Genomic DNA, 16735 nt, shown 5'->3' with positions numbered 1-16735 from the left:
TAGAAATGCTTAATAGTTATTGACAGAAGGTCCCACACTAGTACATTTTTAAGGAATACATCATTCACATTTCAATTAGATGCCAGCCAGCCTGAGCTGGTACATTGACTTGGCAAGAAGACAAACCAGCAGCCATTAGATCAAGGGCCAGCACAGAATGCCAGAAAAATATGCTGATATAGAAAAATAACTATTTGTCATGGTGTTTGACTGAGAAGAGTTACATAAATATATTTATGAAAAAATGCTGTATAAAACAGACCATAGTAAATTATAAATATATTTAGGAAGTTGTTGCACCAAGTATTACCCAGACTACAGAAAGTGTTACAATTATAGTTACAGAAATAGGACATATTTGTGAAATATTAGCAAGGAAAACAGATGCATATTGCTGTTTTATTTCTAATAGAATAAGAAAACTGGCTTGGTAATAAATTAAGAGTTAATTTTATAATACCAAAGTTTCAGTTCTATTTTAAGAATGATCCAGAAATGCAGATGTTTTGAGATGTAAGCATAAGATAATGGTCATGGGTTCATAGGTTAGGTGAACAAGCTATAAGCTTGTTGGCCATCAAGGAGCATGATGTTCTGGATCCCATCTTCAAATGTGTGGGTTCTTACATGGTTATAAATTTATTTTGTTAGTTATGTATTGGTAGGCTGAATGTAACTGAAAGGAGAAGGTTATGCTGCAGAAGTTGGATTCTTTAAAGCCTTTTGTTTCATTTGTATGGAATCTTTGTACCATCTTCAGTTGCATCAGCTAGTGTGGGAGTACAATGCAGAGCTGAGTATAGCATTCTGTAACTGGTCTGATAACAGATGTGCACAGTGGGGCAATTACCTTTTGACATTGTTCCAAACCCCTTGAAGAGTCAGGTAAGCAACTCCATATGCTTTGAAGATGGTATTGACTATATGGGTATGAAATGATTCTAAGGTATTTTAGTACTTTATTGACTTTTAGTTGCTGTCCAGAACATGTGTATAAGATTGAACAATTGCCAAATGTCAACATGCTGCATATTTTGATTGTAAAGTCAAAGTTATTTCTAATACATTATTTGTATGTAATGTTAAGTGACATTTGAAGGGAGATAGTGTCAGCATGGTTAAGGACAATGCCCCCAAATCTATTGTCATCTCCATATGTGGTGAACCAGACAGTGCAGACACTTTAGTGTCTCTGAATGTCCTATGCAGACCACCCCAGGGCTGCATCCCTGTATTCTGTTATTTACAGACTGTTGAGGAAAGATCTATGCCTGCCTGTCATACAAGGCATTGTCAGAGCTCACCCTGATAGACCTCCTGTATATCACCAGAATTACATGTTCTAAAGACTTAAACCTTGCCTGTGATATAAATAGGACCTGCTGGAGAGAAAGGTATGTATTCCAGAGACTACTTCTTTGGAACAGGCTCTCCGTCCAAGTGAAGCAGAGTTCCACCCTAACCCAATGCAAGCGTAACATGGACAACTGGATGGGAAAAGGAAATTTCATCCCCAGTTTGGCACCTGTTTCTCTAATGGACATAGGCAGCCTATATATGGTTCATCTCTGAGGCTCTTGCTTGTAAATGTATCATCTCCCAAGTCCCTTCTTACACTTATTTAGGGTACTAGAACTTGCCAGAGATTTGGGATGCATGGCTAGGCTTAAAAAGGCCCTTGTGGTCATTAGCCTGGTACACACCTATGAACATGTGAAGAAGATGCCAAAAAGAAGTTGCCTGAGGACAGAAAATTGAAGATCTCTGCTAGTGAAAAGTGATAGAGAAGACAGAAGTTTTCCTATTCATGCATGTTGTCCAAAGCCATATAGCCAACTGTAGGCCCAAGTTATTATGACTTCATTTAACTTTTGATCTTTCAGTTTATTTATGATTCTGCTAAGTGCTGAAAACCCAATCTAGTTTAAGGTAATCTGCACAGGGAAATAAAACTTTACCCAGAGCAGCAGTCATTCTCTCAATAAAATTTATGATATTAAGTATACAAGATCTTCCTTTAACAAACCATGATAGATAAGGCCATTAAAAATAAGCTTCAATTGTCTTCTTAAGTAAGTTCCATGATTTTTTCCCTTTAAACTTGCATGATATTCTTGTGAGTCAAATTACACTAAAATTATTGGGGTCTGTGGAAAGGCTTCTCCTATGGATTGAGACATACTGAATAAATATCAAGCTAGCTGCATGATTAAATGAATGAGAGACACTGTTGTAACTGAAAGGGTTGGCACTTGATGGGTTACATTTCACTAAGATGTTTTGAGTTTAGCAAAGTGACTTTTTTTAATACAAAAACAATATTTTATTTCCTTGCCTAATGTAATCAAAGAAATATCCTGAGAGATATAGAAAGTTAAGAAGGTGGTTGAATCCATCAAGGTCCAGAACATTCCAAGAGATTATCTGATAGCTTATTATTCAAAAAAAAAAAAAATTAAGATATCAGATCAGAAGTACAGATCACAGAATTCTCCAAATATTTAAGATTTAGAAAACTTCTCCAAAAATCAGTTTGATACTCAGTTCAAAAGACTGAATAGTATTAAATTAAGCCAAATAATACTGAAATGTGTTGCTGCTGTATTAATTGTTAATAGACAGACATTTGAAATAGTCAAATTCCATATGATCTAACTCATATGATTGAATATTTAAAAAGAGGAAAGTATCCCTATCTGTTTAAACAGTGAATTGTCCTGGGATTCTGCTACAGTGGGGACTGGAAAATATGGAATTTTCCCCACTGTAGTGTGATCTTGGAGTTGCTACATATAATTAGGAGACGGTCTCCCTGCTAAAATGTTGCTTTTGAGTTTTAACATATGTTCAACTTTTTAAATAGTGTATCATATGAGTGTGATCATATGAAATTCAACTACTTAAAAAGTCGATATGACATAGATCCCAATAAAGTGCTTACATTTTGCACTTGATAAATTATTTTACTATTAAATTAAGCTAATTTTAGAGGAAATGTCTACTTGGCATACCCTACTTCAAAAAGACAGGACATCTTTTGCTTTTGAAAAAGGAGATGTACTGTATGTATATATATCTTAAGGAAACTGGCACATTTAGTATCTATCAGAGTTTCTGAATGTACATCATGTAGATGGAGATCCTGTATGTGTTCACAGTCTTAACATAAACATTAATGAGGCTGGCTGCAGGCAGTCCTATATCTTGCCTCTTTATCAGGCTTCTTGACATAACAAACCTTACAGACATAGCTGCACATATGAAAACATTTCAAGCATTTTCTGCAGTATGTAAAGCAAACAGTGATGTACCTTGTGGCATGTTAAATGAATAAATATTTGAAATAGCTCTGCTGATACTATCCTCAGGCAAATAGCCTACCATTCCATTAAACAACTTCTTGCTGATTTTTGAAATTATTTAATCCACAAGGCAAACAGATTTCAGTGAGGAAAGCATTCAACATAATTGTAATCTGAGCAATACTGTTTCAAAGTGGGTATATCTTCTTTAGGGTGTATGTTTGTTGTATCTTATTTAAGAGAAAAATATGCTGCAACGAGAAAAGTGAATTCATTTGCTGCATTCGCAAACTCTTCTACATGTGGGATAAGATGATCTTTATGGGCCTGTCCTCAAATAAGAATTATATTAAAATTATTTAAAGGAGCACAAGTTAAAGATGAAAAGACAATCCTACAGGATTACTCACAGACAAGGGGGTTAAGAATATTGAACCCTTTCCTTTTAATACAATAACACTATAAGATTGGGTTAGACTACCCCTACATTGTTGTGGAAATCCATTGATACTTAGATTACAGATGGGCTCTAGTTTAGCATGTCCTCATCTTGATAGATATGAAGATAAACCTGAAGATACTGGTTAACCTTGCAACACGCATAATCTGTTAATATTGATGTAATATTGATTAAACAATTTTTTTTGGGGAGTAGGCTTATGTAAACATATTTGTTTAGCTAAAATAACAGAGCAACTGAAACTTAATAATATATATGGGTCTCCATATTAATTAAAAAGACACCTGGAGATTGCATAAGATATATACAGAAAGAGAGACAGAGAGACTGAGAGAGAGAGAGGGTACAAAGAACCTTGATTGTATTCACTAATTTTATTAGGTAGTCTGGTTTGCTGACTATAAAACTTATGGTTTTTGCACTATACCTTACATTATCTATGGGGTGAAGATTGGATGAGGTTCTGATCTTTCAGAGCTCATAATGTAAACATATAGCTTGCTTAAAAATTAAATAATTTACCATCCACATTCTTACTTAGTACCCTAGATTTCAGTTTTATTTATTATCAAACAATAAATATAATGATTCAAGAGGGCTATGTTTTGGCACGGCCTATCTGGAGGATGATCATTTGATAATGCAGATGATTATAAATGAAAAAAATATAATTTGAAGACTTTAGAGATTCATGCTAATACATATGCGATTCTTTGCACAACAGAATATAGCACTTTCTAAAGCCTGCAACTCCTACATTAAAATGCATTATTGTAGACTATGCTGTTAGGGCTATAGTTGTATTCCACAACATTAATTTCCTTTTCCACGTATGATAGTCGACGTGGGATGAAATTTCAATACTGCATTTGTCAGAGAGTATAGCACTGATGGCTTTATATCTGAGTAATAAAACTTGAATTATTTGAAAGTAATATGTTAAAATCAATGTGTACCTGTATCCTGTGAAAGTAAATTATTATGTCTGAGGCAGCCCGAGCTGGAAATCTTATACCATGTATTAATTAACTGTAAGAGTTATTTTTAAGACATAAAAAGTATTTTATTGCTACATATAGTAGGTACTATAAACCATGTAAAAATGTTGAAAAGACAGAAATATTAATAATTTGTTTCAATTTAAAATACATTAATGGCAACCATAATATCAATAAGCTTTATAATAAAAGGAAATTAATTTTGATCAAAAGTAAGAAGAGTAATTCCCAGAATGCTAGAACCTTTGCCACTGAAATAAACAAACAGCTCAGGAACTTAGTAAAATCCACCAAAGCTGCCCAATCACAAATAAATCTCAAACTGGAACCACAATAAAAATAAACCACACACAAAAAAACGAAGACTCTCAAAAGTAAAGTGCAAAACAACTTTACTGGTGTGTCCTGGTACCTCGGCTAAAAAGCCTTCAAGGGATAGTTTGTTACACCAAAAGCACATTATTTATATTAAATCACATGTTAACCAGTTATACAAATTGCACATCCCCTTTCATTTAAAGTGACTTTGAACCATTAAAAATGCTTGTTACCTCAATTCCCAGCCTTACATTCATTATACATTCTTATTGACTAATGTTTGTATTAATTATAATTCCTACCATTTATAGTCAATGACTCATAATTATTTCTGTTTAAATGCATGTTTACATTGGACAAACTTTTGTGAAAACACAGATTAATACCTGAATAAATTTCCCTCACCAACATCAATATCACATATTAATATTTACCTCCAGGTTAAGACCTCAAGGAAATAAAGTATTGTAATTAATGATGAACCTGGTTTCCAAGGCTAACAGCTTTTTATAATGAGCTTCCCCATGTTGATGTAAAGGCATGGCCAACACACTGAAGAATAAAGATGAATTTGAACCTGCATGATTTGAGCAGAAATTATGTGCCACTGGACTATCTAATCTCCTGTGTCTGATGTCCCCCATATGTTCTAAAATGTGTTTTTTAACTTGTCTTTTGGTTTGTCCAATATACCATTTTTTAGGTGAACAATCATAACCTAAAATATAAACTACTTTACTCAATTGAAAAGAAAACCGCTGTGTAGCCCTCTACATTCTCTCATTAATGCTGCAGCCATGCAAGTTCCTAACTTTTGAACATACTTAGCTTTTTGTCAGCAAGTTTTCCCCTTTTTCATATCAGTTAGCAAGGCTAATTAGAAAATTTTGGCCCATTGTGATGCAAGATAAATCAACTAAAGGAATATTTTCAGAGCACATAATTTTTCATATAAGAGGTATATGAATTTGAAACAGTTATTGAATAGGAAATTTGATAAGATAGATGGTCAGGTGGGGTGGTATCCCTGTCATAGATGCAAAGTATGTTCAAAAGTATAATTGGTTAACATCATCTGATTTAATATAAATAATGTGCATTTGGTGTAACAAACTATCCCCTGAAGGCTTTTTAGCTGAGGTACCAGGAGACACCAGTAAAGTTGTTTTGCACTTTACTTTTGAGAGTCTTTGTTTTTTTGAGTGTGGTTTATTTTTATTGTGGTTCCAATTTGAGCTTTATTTAAAATCCACCAAAGCCAAGGTTCAGATTAAAATAGCTACCCAAGCCAAAGACAATCACAATTTTTTTAGTTATTTTTGTAATCTCAAAAACACAATGTAGCAATTCGATGAACTGATTGTGAATGATGTTAACATTCACTGAGGCTGAAAATATAGCTAATCTATTGGCCAATAAATTTCACTGTAACTTTACTCATCTCTCTCCTCTGTTAGTCAGCCAATCTGAATCTGGCGCACCTCCAGCTATCACACAAGACCAAGTCCTAAAAGTGCTATCAAAATCTAAAATATTGCATTGATAGGTCTTGACAATATAAACAGCATGAAGCATGATTTAGCCACACCCGTAACAAAGCTGTTCAATCTCACCCTCCATACAATTTTTGTACCAAGTGACTGGAGTAAAGCTACAGTCATTCCCCTATATAAGGGAGGACTTCCACAAACCTAGGGAATTATAGACCCATATGTCTGACCAGCTTCTTATGCAATGCCATGGAAAGGCGTATCATGGAATTAATCAATCAGGACATAAGGAACCTCCAGTCATTAGACTCTTCTCAGTTTGGATTCCTCAAGAACAGTTTTTTTCAAAAGGTCACCAAAGCAATGGATGAATGCAAAATGGTACACATCAAATACTTCAACCTAGACAAAGTTTTTGACACAATTCCCCACTCAGGTATAGTAGAAAAGCTAAATAAACTAGGAATAAACCCCTATGTTACCCACTAGTTAGACAACTAGCTCACAGATAAGATGCAGATAATCAGAATAGGAGAAGTTACCTCCACAAAGAGACTAGTCACCAGTGGAGTTCCCAAGGTTCTGTTCTGGGACCTCTCTTGTTTGGCATCTATTTTTCTGAAGTAAAAGTCAATACCAAAAGGCTCTGGCTGACTACATTTGCAGATGACTGCAAGCTAGGAGCTGTTATTTAATCTCTAAATGAATTATCCATCCTGCAGGAAGGTTCGTGTCAAATAAATAACTGGTGTTAAAATTATGCAATGAAACTAAATGCCAAAAAAAATGCATTATTATATCCTTTCAGAAGACCCCAGGGAACTACCACATTAACAATACACCCCTAAACATTGACACAGTTGTTTGGGTTTTGAACTTATGTGACATAACTTTAGACCAACATGTGTCTATTGCTGTAGGAAAGTCCTATATTGCAAATATTATAAATAAAGAGATTGTATCTAGATCTAGGGATGTCATTGTCCCCCTTTACACAACTCTCATTAGGCTGATCTTGAATATAATGCCCACTTTGGCATATATCTGTCCAGACACATACAACTGGAATGGCCATACAGATACTTTGCTAAAAGGATGCAAGGCCTTAGAAACATGTCCTACATAGACCAACTCAAAGCCCAGTAATTATGCTCAGTATCCTACAGACTGCTATAACGTGACCTGTGTGTGACATACAAGGTATCCAGTGACCATTACCATGGATTTACTGCACATCAGCAAGTGAAATGGCATCAGAAATGCTCAGTCTAAGGATCTAAACCTCTTCTGCAACATTAACAGAATGGTTTAAAGGGATACATATATCTCACAGAGGACACCACCGCTGTGGAATAGACTCCCTATCCATAAAACAAAGTCCACTATTTTCAAGTGCAACTTAAATCTCTCGATGGGAAGCAGAACATTTATCCCAGGGCTGCTTCTGTATTACTAATGGACAGATACAACTCCTAATTTCTTTATCCCATGCATGGGTCCCCTCAAATTATCTATGGTACCATCCCAGTTATTCTCATTAGGGGTAATATATAATTATCAGTCATGGTATGGGTAAGGCCAGTCTATGTCCAAATTGGATAGGTTATTTTGAACACAAAAAGGGAAATTGGCTAGGCTTAAAATGGCCCGCAAGGGCAGCTAGCCTAGTATTTACCTATGAACCTATAAAAAGACACAGTTTTATTTCTTAACTGTTATGATAAGGAGAAAACTGAGAATAGCTTATCCTAAAATAACTTTAAAAATATGTTGATGATAGATTGTTTTACCAGGTTGAGGTGTGGTAATTCATCACTGTGATGTAGCAGAAATTCCCTGAGGCTCCAAGAGCAGAATAAGTGTTTTTTTACATTTATTTCATTGAATTGCACTTCCTAACACTTATAGTTGTGCTATGCAGCTAATCTACTATATTTTGCAGTTTTATAGCTTTTTTACTGTTTCTCTCTATTCTTGCACTGTTTTATGCCTTTTTAACTGTATTTTCATTGCTAAGTAGTGTTTCATTACTGTAACTGCATTTTACTGAATTACTTAACTGTAAACTGCTTTTTTTCATACTAAAAGTTGTATTTTCTATTTGTGAGTGCTGTATCTGTGCTTTTATGTGCGTTGTCTGGGTGTTTTCTGTGTTCTAGTCAAGTAGCATAGTCTGGATACAGGTTTGCTGCATTCAGGCCTGGTTATTTTTCTTGCTAAGTTTCCTGGCAATCATCTTGTGCTGGTTGGGGCCTGCCTTCTCTGTTAGTGGGAAGTAAAGGGCTGCCTAGACTTCTGTAGCACGAGTGATTGATTAAAAGTGCAGGGGCTAGCAGGATTGGGTAGTAATCTGAGCTTCCAGATTCTTCCATCTTTTCTGGTATTTAAACCGTGTTTGCATGAGGCTGTGCTTGTTTGCGTGTCGTGCACTGCAGCTATGCTGATTTAACCCATTTCAAGGTATTCCAGCTTCAGATTTTCCCTTACTATCACTCACTCCATCCTGAGGTAGGGAAGCTTCTTTACAGCTTGTTTACAAACAGAAGCTACTAGTACCCATTTCTGATCTTTCCACCTTTGCCCTCCTAAGCTCATCTCCCTCACCGATTCTGACAAATATGGATGGACAGTTTCCTACAGTTTATCCTGCCAATCTGGTTTATATGGGCATCCTGAGACAGTGTAGCAACTGTCTCATGTATACAGATAACCCTGTCTTACTACCACCTAGAAACACAAATTGTGAGAGATGTAATTACATTAAATACCTGGAGTCTATGCTCTCTCCCTCACAAGCCAGTATACTTGGCACTGAGAAGGCTGTCTGCACAAACACCACACCTTAAACATTACCCACAACACACACCCACAAATGCAGAGGTTCTTAACAAAAACATGTGTAAACAAAAGAGACCTCTGAGACAAAAGCACATGCAAACTCCACAGCCTACCACACCACACACCACATGTAGTCCACATGCCTGCATCTCACAGCCATCAAGGCTTAACCATAAACCAATATATTAATCATAGGAGAATCCATTGTGAGACAGACAGATGTGCTCCTCACCAGGCTTGATAAGGAGAAAGTCACGGTAAGTTGTTTGTCAGGTGCCAGAATCTGCCACATCACCCATTCACTCAAATCCCTCAATAAGTACTGCTATGACTCTGTCATAGTACATGTTGGCATAAATGACTTGAGACATATCTCTCAGGACTACGGAATATGATGAGAGACATGATCAAGCTCACTGAATATGTGTTCCAGGCAGGTATGTCACTAGCCTTAAGCAGCATTCTTCAGTCATCCAGAATGATGGTTCAATACAAACAAAAAATGACTGAGTTTAACAATTGGCTTACTTTCTGGTGTCATTTTAAGGGGATCCAGTACCTGTCAGCCTGGGAAGACATGATTGACAGACCACAATGCTTTGCCAGAAATGGCCTGCATCTGTCTCATTTGGGCTTCATGCTTCTGGCAAAGGATCTTGCATCCCCCATAGTGCGTTTTGTAGGTAATGTCTTGAGGTCAAAACTACCAAAATGAGAATCTCATCTAAATGCAATTTAAAGGTCATGCTGCTGAACACTAGGAGTCTCAACATGAAACTGCATTCACTGTTTGCATTCTTAACCCTGGAAGATGCTGACATTTGTGCAGTCACAGAAACCTGTTTCAAAGCTGTGGAGAGCGCTCCAGCCTTACCTGGTTACTCATCCCACCATACATAAAAAAAAAAACAAATTGAGGGCAGCAAAGTCAAAGGAAGTGGTGTTTCAATATATATTAAAGATATACACACCTTCAGACTGGTCAAACAGTATGATGCACAGGAGATGCTCTAGGTGCAGTTAACAATTGACAAGACCTCTATTCAAATCATAGTTAGCTGCAGACCCCCAAAGTTGACTCAAGATGCCCATGCTGCCTATCTGGACCTCCTTGAATCTATTAAGATTCAACCCTGCACACTGATCCTGGTTGAATTTTAACTACCCAACCATTGATCGGAAGAACTACTCAAGCCAGTGCCTTGGACCAGCTGATTGACACCTCCACAACAGGTGCCAACATCTTGGACTTGGTACTATCCAACATAGGAAACCACTGCAGCATCCGGCACTGTCATCATCCCTGGTAAGATCAGAAAAGACCACAAAGCGATCACCTTTGAAGTCACCATCTCCCCTGGCACTCCCCTCAGCTAGGGTTAAACAAAATAACTTCTCCAGAGCTGATTGCAACTTCCTGAGGGAATGTCTAAACAGCTTCACAGCCCCCTCCCCAACAGTAGGAACTGGCACTAATGTCCAAACATACACCAAAGTAGTATATGACCACTTATATAAATGCATGGATTCAGCAATATCTGACAAGACAAAATTCTCCTCCTCAAGGAATTGTAAACCTGTCTGGTGGACATTGGCTATAAATAAACTGTATAACAAAAAGAAAAAAATGCTGTCCAGGACCAATAAGGAACAGTTTCCAAATTGGAAGCAATCACTCCTTGGCCTAAACAGGAAAAATGAGGATATTAGTGAAGTCTTCCAAAGCTAACTTCAAGTCCAAATTGGCCACATCTACTAAAGACAATCATAAGGCCTTCTTCACATATGTCCGCAATCTAAGGGGAAACACCCAAATCTGCTCAGAACTTATGGTCAAGGACACCATGTACACAAATGCCATGGATATAACCAAAATGCTGGCAGACAGGTTCAGTGAAAACTTCACCTCTCTGTCACCACTATCAGAAATCCAAGATATCTCCAGCACCTGCCACCCCACCCCTTATCTCTAGGGAACAAGTCATTACTGTCCTCTCAAAGGCTAAAAACACAGCTTCCATGGGACCTGATAACATCCCAGGCTGCATCCTGCATCAACTCAGGCAGGAACTTGCAGCACCATTAGGTACCCTATTCAACCTAAGTTTGAGTACCGGTTTCATTCCAGCCAAGTGGAGGACAGCCACCGCCATCCCTCTGCACAAAAGTGTAGTGTCCACTGATCCAGGCAGTTATAGAACCATCAGCTTAACTAGCCTGATTTGCAAAACCATGGAACACATTATCATGGACCGCATTAGCAAGGACATTGGCAATCTCTAAACGCTTGATCCCACACAGTTTGGTTTTATCAAGGGGAGATCATGCCTGTTAAATTTTGTAGACTTCTTTGAATCAGCCATGAAAGGCATGGATGAGGGGAAGATGGTGCATGCCACCTACCTTGACCTGGTCAAGGTCTTCGACACTATTCCCCACTCTGGCATAATATACAAACTATCCCAGCTTGGTATAGATCTGTATGTGATCAGATGGGTAGCTAACTGGCTCACTGATAGAACTCAGTCAAAATAGATGAAGCTACCTCAAGTAGTAGACCCGTAATGAGCAGCGTACCCCAGAGATCGATCTTCGGACCCCTGCTGTTTGGAATATACTTCTCTGAGGTGCAAGCCAAAAACAGAGGTCTATGGCTGACCAGGTTTGCAGATGACTGCAAGCTGTGCACTGTCATCAACACCGCTAGTGATGTAGACATACTACCAGAGGGTCTCACCCAGACAAATGACTGGTGACAAAAACACAGCCTTAACCTAAATGCCAAATAATACATCATCATCCCCTTTGGGGAGAGTGACGTCTCCACAAATTATCACATTAATAACAACGTCTTAAGCATGCAAGCAGTTGTGAGGGATCTGGGCACCCAAGTTAACAACAATCTAACTTTTGACCACCATGTTGGCTCAATTGTATGGAGAGCTTTCTACATGGCTCACCTCATTAGTAAGGGTATTTCTTCCAGGAACAAGGAAGTCATAACTTTCTTGTATTCCTCCCTTATCAGCCTATCATCGAGTATAATGCCCCTTTTGGCATATACCTTCCAAAGCACATGCAGCAGCTGGACAGACCATAGAGATTCCTGAACAGGAGAATCCATAGCTTCAAAAATCCATCCTAAATGGATAGGCTAAAAGCCGTCCCCTCTACTCCATCTCATGCAGACTCTTCAGAGGTGATCTATGTCTGGTATACAGAGCAATCTCTGACCCCACCTTGATGAAATTGCTGCATATCTGTAAGCCAAACTCCTCTTACGTGACCCGCACACAAAATCTCAACTTGGTTTGTGACATCAATAGGACCTGCTGGTGGAGCAGATTTGTCTCCCATAGACTCCCCCATATGTGGACTAGGCTCCCTCTCCACATCAAACAGAGTGCTGACTGGATGAGAAATAGAAAATACACCCTTGGGATTCCACCTGTGTCCCTGCTGGATAGGGTGCTGACTTGTGGGAACATGGGATAATTTATTGGCTAGGCTTATATGGGCCTCAGGGACAGTAGTCTAGTAACTTCCTATGATACTATGATCCTATGAATGACCGGTGTATTATACGTACACACATACTCACACACATATATAAATGGGTTTATTATCATGCGTGTGAAATGCATCCCATCAAATTATCACATCTTTGAAAAATAACAATGAAAATAAAAACATCGTTCACGCAAAGGAACAAAACCACTAATGTTGACACGTTGTCATTCGATCTACTCGACTTTACCCAGCATATCCTGCTCCCAGCCATTTCCAACTAATGTATCCCCCACACCCTCCTGCTAATTATATATGCAAACTCTTGAGATCACACTAGAGTGAGGAAATGGGTACATTTCCTGATCCCCACTGTATTGTGATCTCTAAGCAGAATGTTGACCTCACAACAGCGAATGCACACTAGCATTCACTGTTGTGCAGTTTACCATTTTAGGTTCGGCCCTCCATCAACTGGAAAATAACCTTTTGACTATCCCAGTTTGACTAAATGCCATCTAAAATTTTGATAGTAAACCTATAAATGGATATATATATATATATATATATATATATATATATATATATATATATATATATATATATATATATGTATAGAGAGAGAGAGAGAGGCAGTGAGAGAGGGAGGGAGAGAAATGGCTAGAACCACCAGACGTGGTCAGGGTATTGCTGTATCCCAATTAAACTAGTAAAGCAGGTTGATCCAAGATGAACATTAGAGCACTCCAAGGATGATCCCTATTGCCTCTTACTGATAAGCCCTTAGGGTTAAGATATTTACAATTGCAATCTTCACTGATCTCTTATCCATGCCAAGTTACAATGTACCTGTGAGATCGACCAACTAGAGATCATAAAGTCCACACTCAAAGAATTAAACAACAGTCTCAGCCAAACAATATGGAATTGATCTGAAGATAAAAAAAAAGCTGAACAAGTAAAGAGTTTTCTGGAGTTCTCGGTATCAATCCTGTTTATTTTTGGTATTGCTTATAGGATGGGTAAGCATTTCCAGATCATTTGTGGCATTTTTATTCAAAGTTTTTAATGCAACTGCTGTTTGTTATCCTGGTTCTGATGAAGTCTTTTGTTATGCGACAAAAAAGTTAAACCAAGTATTTTATCAAGCATTCAACTTTGGACATTATTTGTATACTTTTGTGTTTTTCATGAAGCCTAACAGATGGGGTTGATTGTTTGCATAATATCTTTTGAAGTTAGCTGCTCAGGGTCATACAATTAAAGGGCTCTTTACTCATTGGGGTTTGCCCTGTAAATCCATTTGCAGCAAAGGCATATATGCCACTATTATTTTCAAGGATATCTGAAGCTTTTTATTTATTTGCTAATCCACTGTGATTTAACAAAAATAATAGTCAGATGTCCATATTTCTTACTGGAATGTAATTCTGACTTTCTTGTATTTCCTGAACTGAAACTGGAATTGTTCACTTCTGATTGGTGTTCTTCATTTGTTAACAACCCTTAACTAAATTAAAACAAATGTTTATATACATAAGGCATGAGTGTATGTGTATGACATAGTCAGTACTTATAGTTTAATTGCTACGAGGTTCTCTGCTGACTGTCACTGCTGATACCTTTATTCAGTGTGCTGCACTGCTGTTTGATTCTGTGCCCCTTTAAGCACCATTAGCTGGACAGGTTCTAGCCTGGAGGGAGCCTATGGGATTGTCTTGATGTGATGACAGTTCTTGTTCTTGTTACTCATGTACTCCCATTTGCTAGCAGTAGTGGTTAACATTCAAAAGGCTGTACAGCATGACTGCAAGTTGTCAGTGACATTAATTCATTTGACTGCTGAAGACTAGGACTATAAAACATCATCAGACAATAAAATCTACTATGTTACAAGGACAAATGTTCCAGCATTTCATTTTGTTTTTTTTTGTTACTTAGGCATGCCACTGTGCCATTGTTGTTGTTATTTTTATTATTCTTTAATTAATGTTTCGGCACAGAAATGATCCTACAGCCATCCTGTTCTGTTTCATCTTTGGACTATTTGTACATTTTCCCTTAGACAATGTATTGTATCATTCAGCAATTTCTACTCCGTGAAATATTAACTACTACTTCAGCAGAGATGTACTGTAGCACAAACAACTTTTGACAAATAACACGAGACATATCTAACACACAAGCCTATCTGTGTGGGCTGCTAAGCTGTTTAACACAGCTACCTAAGAGAGAGAGAGAGAGAGAGAGAGAGAGAGAGAGAAGGTGGGACAGAGAAGGATAAAGTGTATATGTGCATGGGTCTGTGTGTGTGTGTGTGTGTGTGTGTGTGTGTGTGTGTTAGTGTATGAGTGTTTGTACATGAGTGCTGTGCCTGGTACCATTTCCTAATCATCTGTTCATATCTACCATTACAAGGAGTTCAATAACTCCAGGTGGTTAATTATGGAGCTTGCTTTCTGATTTGATTTTTCTGTAGGCATCAGTTATTACACAGCTATTCTTTGAGATGCAGAGGCTTTAAAATGCCTCATTTATTACATTTTAGTACTATTTAAACTGTTTGACAGGTTTCTCTTGGCTTTTTTCTTAATGAAAACATAGTTAATGTTAAAATCTGATACTTTAATTTATTAATATGGGATATCTTATGTTTTGTTTTTGTCATGTACTCAGTTTTACTACAGGGCAAGAAAATGAAAACTTATGTAGCACACAGAACTGCTTGTTTTACCCTTAATAACTATCTAAAAGTATGTAGCAGCAGTAGTAGTAAAGAAAAACATTTATTGTGTGACATAATTAAGTTTAGCCACTTGGTGGTGCTATAATACTGTTCACTAAGATGTGGTACAGCTGTTTTCCTTGATGAGAAATGTGTGCTTTATCCTCCAAAGCCATTTGCTGGCAGGTCAGCTCTGTTGCATCAGTTAGTTGCTAAGGCCTCTGAGCTTGATCAAGGTCAGCGTTCCTTCTTTCAAGTGACTTTGCAGTCATAAAAAGATTGAAAACTCATACATGGCAAAAAACAAGGGCAAATTGTAATTGTTGCGGACATTATACAAGCAAATGTGAAATGCCTGAATTCATGTTGCTGTCTGGGGAGTTCTGAATGATTGTTTGGGGAAAAAGGCTAGGATAAAGAGTGTGGCACTATTGCCCTTTCAGTATTTTTAGCGGTTTCTGCAGTAAGGATTTACTTTAGGAAATGTAGAAGCAGAGAATATTTCAGGTGATGGCTCGATCTGAATCCTGAATATGATGCCTGCATGACCTGATTTCAGCAAAACTACTGCTAAAAAGATAGCCATTTACTGCCTTGTTTTTTTTTTCTTCTTTATTAGCAACAACACATTTCTGTATACATTATTAAATGCACATATAGTAGAAATACTTCTTGAATGATTTGTTCTGGCAGACAATTCACCCATATATACTCACACGCCTACTTTAAAAGCATCTGTATAAGTATAAACATTATGACTTGGCCATTTTTTAAAGTTAACCAAAGTAGATGTCTCATAAACAGCTTATGGCAAGACAAACTAACAAGGTAAAACTCCTTCTTTAACATTTTTTGACATGTACAATTTGGAAAGAACTTTAAATTTTTTTATGGTTTATCATGAATTCTGATATTTAGGTTTTAAAGCAGACATGCTCACTTGTAAATATCTACGTATCTATCTATCTATGTATCTATCTAGAAACAAACATACACATACAAACACACACACACACGCACACACGCACACACACACACGCACACGCGCACACATACACACACACACACACACACACACACACACACACACGCACACA

Source organism: Protopterus annectens, chromosome 3.part0 (assembly GCF_019279795.1).
Source record: "Protopterus annectens isolate FY-2018-M chromosome 3.part0, PAN1.0, whole genome shotgun sequence".
NCBI classification, from domain to species: Eukaryota; Metazoa; Chordata; order Ceratodontiformes; family Protopteridae; genus Protopterus; species Protopterus annectens.
Note: the sequence above shows the minus strand (reverse complement) of the source record.